Raw genomic sequence first — 13,498 nt, 5'->3', positions numbered from 1 at the left:
GCCCCCTAGGTGGCCCTTCTCTCAAGGCCTTAAGGCCACCCCTCTCCCTCCTTCTTGTGTATATATAGGGGTGAACCCCTCTTGTATTCTTCACTCTTGAGAGCTCTCTCTCTCTTTTCAATAAGAGCCATTTATATTTTTATGTTGTGTTGCCTCTTTGAGGATTTGGGTGTATCTCTTTTGTCCGTTGGTGGACATTGTAAGTGCTTATAGCACTTTTTGCTTTTCCGCATATTTCGTTACATTAATGATATAGACCCATCTCACAATGATATACAAACCTATGCTCGACGTACCGAAGATCATCCACCATGTGCTTTAGAAAGGTATTCTCAAAACCAAGATATAGATTCGTCTAGTCTTAGAAAAACCATAAGAATTTATAAAACTCTCAGTAGATTTGTATCTTATGATTCCTTTGAACCAAGGTATAGATCATGCCTCATGGTCATACACTCATATTCAGAACCAAAATCTTATCATGAGGCTAAAAAACATCAAGAATGGATTAAAGCGATGAATGGTGAATAAGAAGTCTTGGAGAAAGCAAAAACCTGAGAAATTCAAATACTGCCTAAAGGAAGAAAGATCATAAGATATAGATGAATCTACAAGGTAAAAACTAAATGAGATAAAACATTAGAAAGATACAAAGTTAGGTTAGTAGCCAAGGGATATAGTCAAGAATATAGAATAGACTACAGCGAAACATTTGCTTCAATTGCTCGAATGACTACTGTGAGAACTCTCATTTCCATAGCATCAATAAAAAAATGGCCTATCTTGGAATTAGCACATGAAAAAACTCTTCGGTTGCGCAAAGCCTTGTATGGCTTAAAACAAGCTCCCAAAGCTTGGTATGATAGGTTCAGTAATGTGATGAAGCAACCTAATTTTAAGTCTTGTTTTACTGACACTGCATTGTTTGCTAAGTATTTCAATGCAGGGATGGTGATCTTATTACTTTACGTAAATGATATGATAATCACAGGAGGTGATAAGCAGGGAGTTGATCATATTAAAAATGTGCTTAAAGTCAACTTTGATATGACAGATCTTGATTTTTTACGATATTTTCTTGGAATAGAAGTGACTTACTCACCTCGTGGTTATTTTTTGTCACAGACTAAGTATGCAACAGAGATCATTGAACGATCGGGACTCTCGGATCAAAATTGGTTGATACTTCGGAGGTTATAAATGTCAAAATGAAGAAAGATGATGAAGAGTCTTTGCAAGATCCAACTCCCTACAGACAAATGATTTGAGCCTTGTCTTATCTTTCTATTACTCGTCCTAATATATCTCATGTTATTCATTCTGTTAGTCAATTTCAGCATTACATATGACTGATGTAATGAGAATTTTTAGATAAATTAAGAAATCCATTAATCATGGTTTATTTTTATCGTTCTCCTCCTCATTAAAAGTCATTGCATATCCTGATTCTCACTAGAGAGGAGATGTAAATGATAGACGCTCAACCACTGGTTTATGTGTGTTTGTAGGTGATTCTCTAATTTCACGGCGAAGCAAAAAGCAACAGAAGGTGACCCTCTCCTCGAGAGAAGCTGAGTATCGTACCATGGAAACAACTACGTCCGAGTTGGTATGGTTGACACAATTTCTCGAAGACTTGGGAGTTCATATTGCAGAGCCTTCAAGGTTATGCTGCGACAACAAGAGCGTTGTATACATTGCAATCAATCATACATTTCATAAGAGGACAAAACATATTGAAATGGATTGTGACTACGTTCATGAAGAATTTCTGAGGAAGACCATCACATTGCCCTACGTTCCGTCTAAGTATCAACTAGAGCAGACTTCTTCACCAAAGCACTTCTGTCTCCCAGATTTCACTTCCTACTTGGCAAACTCTCGGTTGTTCCATCATGAGTTTCAAGAGGGGTATATATATATATATATATATATATATATATATATATATATATATATATATATATATATATATTTGTTGTAAACCGAAATACCTAGCAAGGGTATTTCAATCTTTTATTGTAATAGGCATCAGCCCATTAGGGGCTGACAATCTTTTACTTTTATTTTTTATCATTTACTTTTATTTTATTTTGTATTTTTGTTTTTTGTGTTTTTGGGGCAGCTCCAATCTTTTATTGTAATAGGCATCAGCCCATTAGGGGCTGACAATCTTTTACTTTTATTTTTTATCATTTACTTTTATTTTATTTTGTATTTTTGTTTTTTGTGTTTTTGGGGCAGCTCCAATGTAGCTGTTGGAGCTGCTCCCAACTGTCATAAATATGACTCTTGGGAGCAGCCCAACAGCCATATTGGGGGCTGCTCCCTAGTGGTCCATTTGTATTATAAATAGGCCCTTTGTGGCCTTGTATTTTCAACTCATTTTTGAGTGACTATGAAATAACAAATTTGTTAGACCATGTGGGTGGTTTGATGATTCATACTTGATTGAAAGTGTGTTATTGCATGCTTATTGGATTCAATCCATTTCATTACAAGTAATACAGAAAGAAGAAAAGCAGTTACAAACACACACATACACACAAAATATTCATGTTATTATCATGATGTCCTTGTCATGATATTAGCATGTTAGTACAATAGGCAACAAATATTGTAATTCGTTATACTATGTCGGAGTATCCTAATATTTATGTTCTGAAGATATTGTTGAGATGGCCCCTATTAATAATTTCAAACCAGATTACATGCTATCTCCAAAGAGGAGGATACAGACAAAACACATGATACAGAATATACACATGTTGATGTTCATGTTCATGTTCATGCTAACTTAGGTGCTACTGAGATTAGCACGGTCTATCAGAAATCTCAGCAACCCTTCACAGGGATCCTTCAAGAAGTATTGAGCTAATCAATCACAACAGGTATTAAGAAGATAGCAGATATACAGTTGATTCTCCCTCAATGACCATATATTATATTTTTCTTAGGTTCTTGAAGTTCCTATAATAACAGAAGGTGGATACTGGGTATTAAGAAGGCAGGCATATTCACCAGCTTAAAATCATTGGACTAGTAATGATACACATCGAACACGATTAAGGACTTCTATCTTGAAGCTAGCTAGGAGCCTATGACCAAGACAATATCCTACACATAGGAATCCTTTCAATATGAAGGAGTGGAGCAATATCAGAAAGATTAGATACAGAAGCAGAACCAGTTGATCCGAATTCTACTAATGCTAGTATGCATGAGATGATTGTTAGAGTCCCGCCAATCAAGGTTATGACGACCAACAGAAAAGGAGAATCAATTAATCCAAATTCCTACCACAACAACTAATCTCTCCTCACCAACAAACCAGTAATCTAAAAATACCTCTGCTCGAACTTCTCTGCCTTCTTGGCCGCGTCAGCAACCGAAACGTCTTCCTCCGCCAGCTTCCTACAGTGAAATCAAACTCTGGACATCACCATCAACGCTACAGGCATCACTAAAACAACATCCAATCAACGAAATTTGTGGCATAAGGGGTGTTTGCCAGCACCCACTTATCCCAAAGAGAGGGATAATTCTTCATATTACTACAACATGAAATCCCAACCTATCCCCATCCTTCTGGCTAAATGGATGCCTCTAAACCACCACCACCACCCCCCTGCCCAACCCATCCACACACACAAAAACTGCACCTACTTATCCAGAAAAAAAGCGGGAAAACCCGCGAATCTGCATGTTAGACTATAATGAGAAATTCCGGCCTATCCCCTTCTTCGTCGACAAGTGGGTATCTCCAAACTGTACTGTGGGACATTTCGGGTCTGTATCCAATCCACAGGGTGACCCGGTTTGACACTATGGTAAGTGAGCGGTTAGTGGGCAGTTTATGAGTGTTAGTGGGGTGGAGGTCAGGTGAATGTGGAGAGAACCACCACCTATCTCCCATTATAAGAGGGAGCTGTATGATGAGTACCCACATTCTAGAAGTTCCAGTTTGGGTTAAGGGTCCTGCCATAGACTTGAAGGCCAGGGCTCATTTCGGTTTTGATTTTGCTAATATGCCAACATTGGGTTATGGCCCACGTCTTGCGTATTCCGCTGCGCGTGTGGGGGTATCGGGAGCATTTACGCTCGTTAATGTCGGCGTATCTTATTATCGTTGTTGACGCAGACTCGAGCCTGTTGTCGTATTTACATGATTCACCGACAGGTAGCAGAACAGGGCCGGTATGAAAGAATGTCTGTCTGCTACTGTTGACTATGTACTTCGGTCGCCGACGATATTGGTGTCGCTCCCCCTGCTGCTGTTCGTTTTCTGAATAGCAAGGGAAGATCCGGCCTCCCCCTTCGCAGAAACGACTTTCAACGAGAAGGAAGGGGAAAACGGTTGATACTGTCACCATCATCCTTCGCCAACGGATTCATTGGATCCATGTGGCCGGCGGCCTTGCTATTTGGTTGCCGGTGGCGACAACCATCCCCGACAGCAGATCAAAAAACATAAATCAGAGTTTAACCTTTTACCTGCCGATGGTGTTGTCGCCGGGGAGGTGAGAGGGGCGACGATCGTCGGTGGCCTTGCCGGTGCCGCTGGCACCTGAGATCGGTCGCCGGACCGCCGTTTTGGCCGAACCCCCAAAATCAGTTTCTTTCATAAAGGTTCCGACCATGGGTTGTCGATCGAGACCGGGGGATCTCTTTCGTATACCGTCGAAGATCCGCCGGCAGCATCGCCGGCGTCTCTTTCCACTCACTGGAAGGGGCGCATTTGCCCTTTTTTGATTTTTTCTAGTTTTCTCAGAAAACCATCGTCGCCGGAGAGTGATGCATTGTCGGTGAGGGTTGCCGCCGCCGGTGGCCTTTCGGTCGGCCGCCGATGTCGGGGCGACGTCGGTCGGCGACGTGAGCAACGTGGGTCGCCGCCATTACCCTTCTGAGAAAAACCCAATGGCTCAGAAACTAAAAGCATGGAGTTTCAGTTTAAAGCTGGGTACCGGGTGGAACCGGGTATTCTGACCCGGTGGTGGGCCCTATCCAGATCCATTTTGGGTGGATCGGGTTTGCCTGGATCTTATCGGGTCGGTACTGACCCAGGATCAGACCCAGACCCAATAATGGTTTTGGGTCTGGGTCTGATCCGAAGAGCCCAGGTCCTGTTTGGACCTGTTCAGATCTGGATCCTATATGGATCGGGTTTGACCCAAATCATGTTTGGATCGGGGTCAACCCAGATTCTGTTTGGATCAGGTCCGGCCCGAAACTTGTATGGATTGGGTCAGACCCGAATCCAAACAGGATCTGGTTCGACCCAGATCCTGTTTGGATCGGGTCAAACCTGGGTCCTGTTTGGATCGGGTCCTACTCGGGTCCTGTTAGGACTAGGTCTGGGTTTAGTCCAGATCTAGTTCTTAGATCTGATCTAGTTCTTGTTGTGGAACGGATTTGGATCTAGAATGAGACCAGTGTTTGGATCAGATCTCGAATCCAATCCGGGTTTCTGTTATGGATCGGATCTAGATCTGAATTGAATCAGATATGATTCACAACAGGGTCCATACACTATTTACACCAGAATCGGATCAGTGATCGATATGGCTCTTTTCAGGATCGGTTTGGAGCCATTTTTTGATTGATTCCTTTCTGATTTTCACTAGTTTTAAGATGTAGTGACCATGTTTTCATGAGTCCATGAAAAGATAGGGATTTTTCATTTGGTTATAAGGTTTTATGAGTTTTTGTTCATGTTTTGCACTGGTTCAGTAGGTTTAGAACCGATTCAAAGCCTTTGATGACCAGTTTGAGGTCATTTCAAACCGGTTCAGAGTATTTTTAGATCGGTTTCAACTTGATGACCTTGAGTTTTACCCATATGAGTATGTTTTTATCATTTTTCATGTCTTATAAGTGTTCATTGTTAAGAAAGCATGACTTATGCATGTTAATTCATGTATTTTATATTGGTTAAGTTATGCATAATATTTTTAACCATAAATTATGACTAAATTCATGACATTTTATCGTCAAAATTAGTTTATGTATATAAGTTAAAGCATGAACTTGTATTTTTGATGATGTAATGTATATTTTATTATAAATATACATGCATTAACATGTGTGCATGGGCATGCCCCATAATACGAATATGTTTTCGGTAAAAAATCTTGATTGACTAATTCATGTAATCACCAAAGTGATCTGAGTTGTATTGATTAAGGATTTTCTAGACTGCATTAAGATTTGTTATTATGATTGTGTGTGACTTTATGAAACAATAATTCTACTCAAAGGTAGCTCGTTGTGTTTCAAATTCATACATGGTGTAATAGTAGATGTGTATTTCATCCCATGAAGCATATTCGTATCTAAAGGTACAATGTTGAATTGCCTCTGGTTACATAATCTACTAGTTTCACCAACTGAAGTCAATTCTTTGTGAATTGAAGAGACATAACAACTATGAGTATTGTCGTTTCTAGGACAATGGCTCAATTATGCTTATCTCAGAAAATGTGAATAATAAAGGGTCTCACTTTTACCTTTTTATCACAAGTCTCGTCTAAGCAATAATAATGTCTTCTCTTTCGTTTCTTGTTGTATCAGGTTTTTTCCTTATCGACGGTTCTAGTAACATTCTCGTTTTAGACGGATGTAATTTTTCAGATTATAAAGAAATAATATTGTTTATTATGGGTTACATGGACCTTGACTCTGCTCTTAGAATTGACGAACATCCAACTCTTACAGAGCAGAGCACAGCCAAACAAAAGGCTACCTCTAAGAAGTGGGAGCGCTTGAACAGACTTAGCCTATTACTTTTGCAATCTCGAGTAGCTAAGAACATTTGAGGTGTCATTCCTCACTGCAAGACAATGAAGGAATTTTTAAGAGCCATTGAGGACCAATTTATCAGTTCTAATAAAGCAATGGCCAGTACGCTCATGTTCAAACTGATATCTATGAAATATACTAGTGGCAATCACATCTGATAGCACATTTTGGAAATGAGGAACATTGCATCTCAACTGAATGATATGAAGTTCGCTATTTCTGATTCTTTCTTGGTTCATCTGATTTTGACCTTATTACCTACTGAATATGAACCCTTTAAAATCTTCTACAACACACATAATGATGAGTCGTATTTTAATGACCTCTTGACTAAGTGTGTTGAAGAGGTGGAGAGACTGAAGGGTGAGAGGATGTTGAGTGCATATATGACCTCTCATAAGTGATGCAACTTTTTCAATAAAATATTTTTGAAATATATTTTTAACAAAAATGTTTGTACAAACCATGCATCAAATAATAAAAATTTGTTCACACTAGTGGTGAAGCTCGGGTCGAACTTAAGGAATAGGATAAGTGCTTTTGTACCCCACACAAAACTACTTTTGTTGCCTTAAAAATAAAAATTAATTAATTAACTAAATAAAAGAATGAGTGCTGCCCTTTGTGGAGGGCTTACAAAGAATAATTAATGGTTTTATTACAGACCCAATTGAATGAAATAAAATAAAATCTTAATCAATAAATAAAAAGAAAATGTCTTCAGTGCTCGAGCTGCTCATCCCTCTTGTTGTTGCTATAATCTTTCCTTTCTTTTGAAGGTTGCTTGAAGGGCTCCATGGGGGGCTTGAAGGTCTTTTTGAGGGGATCTTTTTGGGATCTCATAGGGCTCTTCGAGGGCTCACTGCACGTTTAAACACTTTCTTATAGTGATGGTAACATTTGAATGATGTTGGCCTTTATCTGAAATTGGTTCGCTCCTACAACGGGTCTAGTGATGCAGGAGGTGAGAGTATATTCATTGTGAATAAAATACTCCCTCAGGGGATGAAGCATCTGCTGATCTTCAGTCATGGGACTGGATCGATGAGTTCTCCTAATAATAGACTCAGGGTCCTCAAATAATTCAATAAGTTCGGGGTCAAGCGAGCGTTGTCCTTGCATACACCTCAGGGTAGATCGGTGTAGCAACCATCCTAAAAGTTGGGTTTCTACCTAACTAGCGCACTAACGTGATCAAACCACACCACGAAAGCAAGCAAAAACAAAATAATGAATGCATGGAAACAAGAAATAACAAATCAGACACTTGCAACCAATAAATATTTTTGCACAAAGCAAACTATGAGCACAGTACCAATCATGTGTAGTCACCTCCTAAGGGTAGCCTAATAGGTGGGCCGTGCAGGAAAAGTAAGATGGTCTTTAGGTTCATAAGCACGTGGTTCTACAATCCTAAATGCAGAAAGCAAACTAACTGTCCTAATTAATCAACAGAAAAATAAACTAACAATCCTAAATAACTGCATAAAAGAAACTAACAACCCTAAATAACACAAACTAGAAAATGAAATGGGTACTCAGTTCTTAATTCGTTGTTCCTCGACAACAACGCCAAAAAATTGATGCAGCTTTTTCAATAGAGTATTTTTGAAATATATTTTCAATAAAAATGTTTGTGTAAACCGTGTATCAAATAATAAAAATCAATTTACACTAGTGGTGAAGTCCGCGTCAAATTCAGGGAATGGGATAAGTGCTTTTGTACCCCATACATAACTACTTTTGTTGTCTTGAAAATAAAAATTAATTAATTAACTAAATAAAAGAATGAGTGTTGCCATTTGCAGAAGGTTTACAAAGAATAATTAATGGTTTTATTACAGACCCATTTGAATAAAATAATTCGATGATAGGAGTAAGAAGGAACCGACGATGAGATTTAGAAGAAAGAATGAGAAAGAAGAAGAAGAAGAAAGAGAGAAGAAAACCAGCTTGAGAAGAGAAAGGGAAAAAAGAAGATGAAGAAGAGGTAGAGAGGAGAGAGAGGGTGCACAGATCTCAAGAGGGAAAAAATGCCCCCTCTAGCTCTAACAATCCTTTTTATAATGAGTATTTAGGTCTAATTAGGTTTTTAGAAGATTTTTCAAAAAGAGACTAAAATTTTCTGATATTTCAAAAGACTTAGTTTTCTAAAAACTATTTTCTAAAAACTTAATTAGTTTTGCAAGAATACTCAAAAGAGACTCAATTTGCTCAAATTACAATTTGATGTAAAATGATGAAACCCTTCGCAAACCAACATTTTTAAACATTTATTGCACATGATCATACATAAAAATATATAAAATTATGCATAAAAATTATGCATGATCAAATTCCTTTATGCTTATCGTTTGCTAGACTTCGAGCAAACTGGCCTAACAAAAACAAAAATAAACTAAAAAGAACAAAAGCCTAACTCACTTTCGTAGGAATTATGATTGCATTTAATGTATGCAACAAGCCCTTTAAACCCCTTGGTTATCCCAGTGGACGAGTAAGGTCTCGTGAGGGTTTATAGTGATGTTACCCACAAACATATTTGTCATGTATGCATAAAAATTCAACTTCAAAAAAAAATTAGGCAGTTAAGGAGTTTGTTTTCACAAATATTTTATGCTATTATACTTTCAAAACATAATTAGAGCCTTTTACATGCCACCACAGAATAAAAGCTTTTTCTTTTATTTTTCTAAATATCATAATCATTTATGCCTTATTCTCAACAAATCAAATATATATGTGTTATTATTTATTTATCCTCACTCATATATTTTCTACACAGGTTTTCTCAATATTTATTCCAAGCAGTGAACTTTTTATTTCTTGCTCTTAATTTTCTTTATTTTTTTTTAGATTTTCAATTTTTCCACACTTTACTTTTTTTCTGCTAGGCACTATTTCAAATTTTCAGTTTTCGTGACCTATGTAATGAGCTTTGGGTCAGCGACTTCCAGGGCATACGACCTTAGAGCACCAGATACAAAGTATCTCTCAAACTTAATTGCTTGAGTCACTAGACCTTCCATTTTAATAGTTTTACGTATAGCTTGCTTCTTGTTATATACAATATCAACATCTATTAGGCTCTCTATAAATTTCATGTAACAAGCTTTTGGGCCAATGTCTCATAAACCAGATGGCTTTAGGGCACCAGGTGTAAACACCCCTTAGACTCTACTTGCTCGAACAAAATAGGCCACAGATATTAACTTAGACAAAGAAGTGACTTCCTTCATTATCTTTTTCGACATGAAAATCAAACACTTCAACTTGTGTCTAAGCCCAGCTACTGGAGAATACGAAGACATCAAACAACTAAATGTATGCTCATTTTCACTTTTTGAGCTCTTATTTTCAATGTTGTTCATTTACTTAGTTTTCAAAAATAAAACTGTGCATATTCATACTTATGATTCAAAATAAACTCTAACATGCATCTATTGTCATTTCTTTGAAATCCACATAAATAACTACATTTTCTAGATCAGTGTCAGAAAAAATTTTTGTAGGGCTTAAAAAGTCTCTAAAAATATTAGATTATGTAAAGCATTTATATAAGGTCAAACTCATTCCTTAAAAGCCTAATTTTTATGAGTTTTCATAAATGTGCAAGTATAAAGACAGAACAACTTTTGGGTGTGCAAACTACACCATCTCCTATGCTTGACTGACATTGTTCTCAGTGGCGCTCCCCCATGCTTGTATGAAACTATATGAATACACATGAGAAACAGAAGAAATAAGAGAAAAGTAGTAGAAGTCACCTGATTCGCACTATGAAATCTTACATGATGTTGCCCTGTACTGGCTCTGCAGATATTCCACCTATCTCAATGTTGATAACTCATAAAAATGCATAAAATGCAAGGCATACATGATCTAACATTCATGTTGATGAACAAAAAATAAACAAACACGTCCTAAGAAAACTACAAAAGAATAAAAAATCTAATCCTAAAAATAAAACATACAAACACTGTGCACTACCTCACTCATCAACAAGGTCAATGACCTCGATGTCTTGACTAACCACAACATCAAAAATATAGGGCTTCAGTCGTTGCCTGTTGACCTCGAAGGTCCCGTTCATACGAGGATCACAAATAACTATTGTGCCATATGAGAACACCTCTTGTACTATGAATGGGACGTCCCATTTGGACCTCAACTTCTCTGAAAAAAGATGGAGTTGCGAATTGAAAAGCCAGACCTTCTGACTAGGCTCAAACTGTTTCCTCAAAATATTCTGAACATGAAAATGCTTAGTCTGAGCCTTATAGATCTTGGCACTCTCGTAAGCCTCATTTCACAACTCCTTAAGCTCACTCATCTGTAGTTTGCGCTCTGCACCAGCTTGGGCCATATCAAAATTGAACTTCTTAATCGCCCAGTATGCCCTATGCTCCAACTCAACAGAAAGATAACATGGCTTCCCAAAAACCAACCGGTAAGGGAACGTGCCAATCAGAGTCTTGAAAGCAGTCCTGTATGCGCATCAAGGCGCTAGGACCAGTCCTTTCAGTCTGGTCAGACTGTCTTTTCAAGAATTTGTTTGATCTCCCTGTTGGATACCTTGACCTGGTCACTCATTTGTGGATGGTATGGTATAGCAATCCGATTATCTACAGAGTACTTCTTGAGTAAGGAAGCAACATACACATTCTTGAAGTGCTTACCTCCATCACTAATCATAGCTCTCAGGACACCAAACCTACTAAAGATATTGTGCTTGATAAATCGAAGCACCTCTTTATGATCATTGGTTTGGGTGGCCACAACGTTGACCCACTTGGACATATAATCGATCACCACTAAAATATAAACTAAACTGAATGATGGCGGGAAAGGACCTATAAAATCGATGCCCCAAACATTAAAAATCTCGACAACAAGAATGGGCATTATATCACGCTTGAAAATGCTCCCTGTCTGCTGATAGCGTAAGCACTTTCTGCAAAACTCATGACAAAACTCTAGAATAGACGTGAACTCCTCCTCGGAGATGCACCTTCGAATCATCTAGTTGGGACATAATCGAAACAACTCTGAATCCTCCCAAAAATAATGTTTGACCTGCGACATGAAGCGATCTCTCTCGTTCCTGTTCCAATGTGCAGGGAACTCTTCAGTCACCAAGAAGTTGTTGATATGTATGAACCAGGGCAGATGCTTGGCATGAAGAAGTTGCTCACCCGAGAAGGAATCATCAATCTGTCCCTAATCAGTGGATGTCTCTACAGTCAGTCTGGATAGATGATATGCTACAAGATTCTTGCATCCACTCTTATCTCGAATCTCGAGATCAAATTCTTATAGCAGAAGGATCCACCAGATGAGACATGGTTTGGTATCCTTTTTACTCATCAGATATTATAAAGCGACATGATTAGAGTAAACGATGACCTTGGAGCCCAATAAATACGAACAAAACTTCTCGGGAGCAAATACAACAGCTAGCAGTTTCTTCTCAGTGGTTGTATAATGAATCTGAGCATCGGAGAGGGTCTTGCTAGTGTAATAAATGACATGAGACCTCCATTCTATCTTCTGTCCCAAAATGGCTCCTACCACGTAATATGAAGCATCACATGATTTCAAAAGGTACAGACCAATTGGAAGATCAAAGAATAGGTGTAGTGGTTAGGGCCTCTTTCAGAGACAAAAATGCCTTCAGATAGTGTAAATACCCCAAAATTTTCTTGTTTATCTTCAAACACCCCCTTTCAACAGATGCCAATCCCCTTAGGTCAGTCTACCCCTAGGTTCAGTCTAGTTTGTGTCATTTTGCCCTTTTTGTTAGTAAAATCATCATTTTACCCCTATGTCACCTTACATCCTCGTCAGTCAGAGTCAACCAAGCTCATTTTTAAATTCAGAATAGTTAGACTGTCTATCATTTCTAGCTCTCCTGAGCTCACAATGAGCGAATCCTATTTATTTCTGACTATTTTAGCTCAATCTGGTTCATTTTTTGAAAAATGAGCTCATTTCTAGCTCGAATTCTAACCAATTGTTCCTAAGTCAATCAATTCCAGTCAATCTTGTTCTCCTGTGTTTAACCTGGGCTCACCAAGAGTTCAAGTAGTCCAGTTCCAGTTCAAATTCGTTTCTCGCATTGTTGGAGTTCACATTAGTCAATTTTGGCTCATTTCAAATGAAATAATGCTATGTATCGTTAGTCTATCTAGTGTTTGAGCTCTAGATTTAGTTCATCTCAGTATAACTGACATTCTTTCAGCTCAAACCCAGTACATTCCTATCACCCACTTCATTCCAGTGTTCATTTCTCACCATTTCACTAAGAATTGTGTCATTTCTTGATCATTCAGTCTGGGAATTTAGTTGAGTCAGTGTCTTTTTAATTCATCTGAGTTTAGAAACCCTAAAAAATAGTTCAATTTAGTTCAAACCTCATTTTTCAGTGTCACTCTTTGCCCTGCAGGGGCAAAATCATTTCTCAGATTAGTTTTATTTAGAACACCAATTCTATCATTTTCCAGGCTGGTACAACTGCTAATCTGGGCTCAGACCAATTCATTTTCTAAAATTCTAGCTATATTCGAGATCCAATTCACATTTGGATCAGATCTAATATCGGATCTGATATCCAATACCCAATTCTTATCTTAAGGCGGGAATTTTCAATTCTTTGTCTCTGTCTGGGGTCTGGTACTTCCAATCCCTCATCTAGGGTTTG

General features: G+C 38.2%; 1 pseudogene; it reads right to left on the bottom strand.

The window, feature by feature from the left end:
* LOC149834848 (damage-control phosphatase At2g17340-like) overlaps positions 1 to 13,498 on the bottom strand; it is a 94,251-nt pseudogene that overhangs the window by 56,561 nt on the left and 24,192 nt on the right.

Source organism: Nuphar pumila, chromosome 6 (assembly GCF_984573655.1).
Source record: "Nuphar pumila chromosome 6, dmNupPumi1.hap1.1, whole genome shotgun sequence".
Taxonomy (NCBI): Eukaryota; Viridiplantae; Streptophyta; class Magnoliopsida; order Nymphaeales; family Nymphaeaceae; genus Nuphar; species Nuphar pumila.
This window is presented reverse-complemented; position numbering and strand designations above follow the sequence as displayed.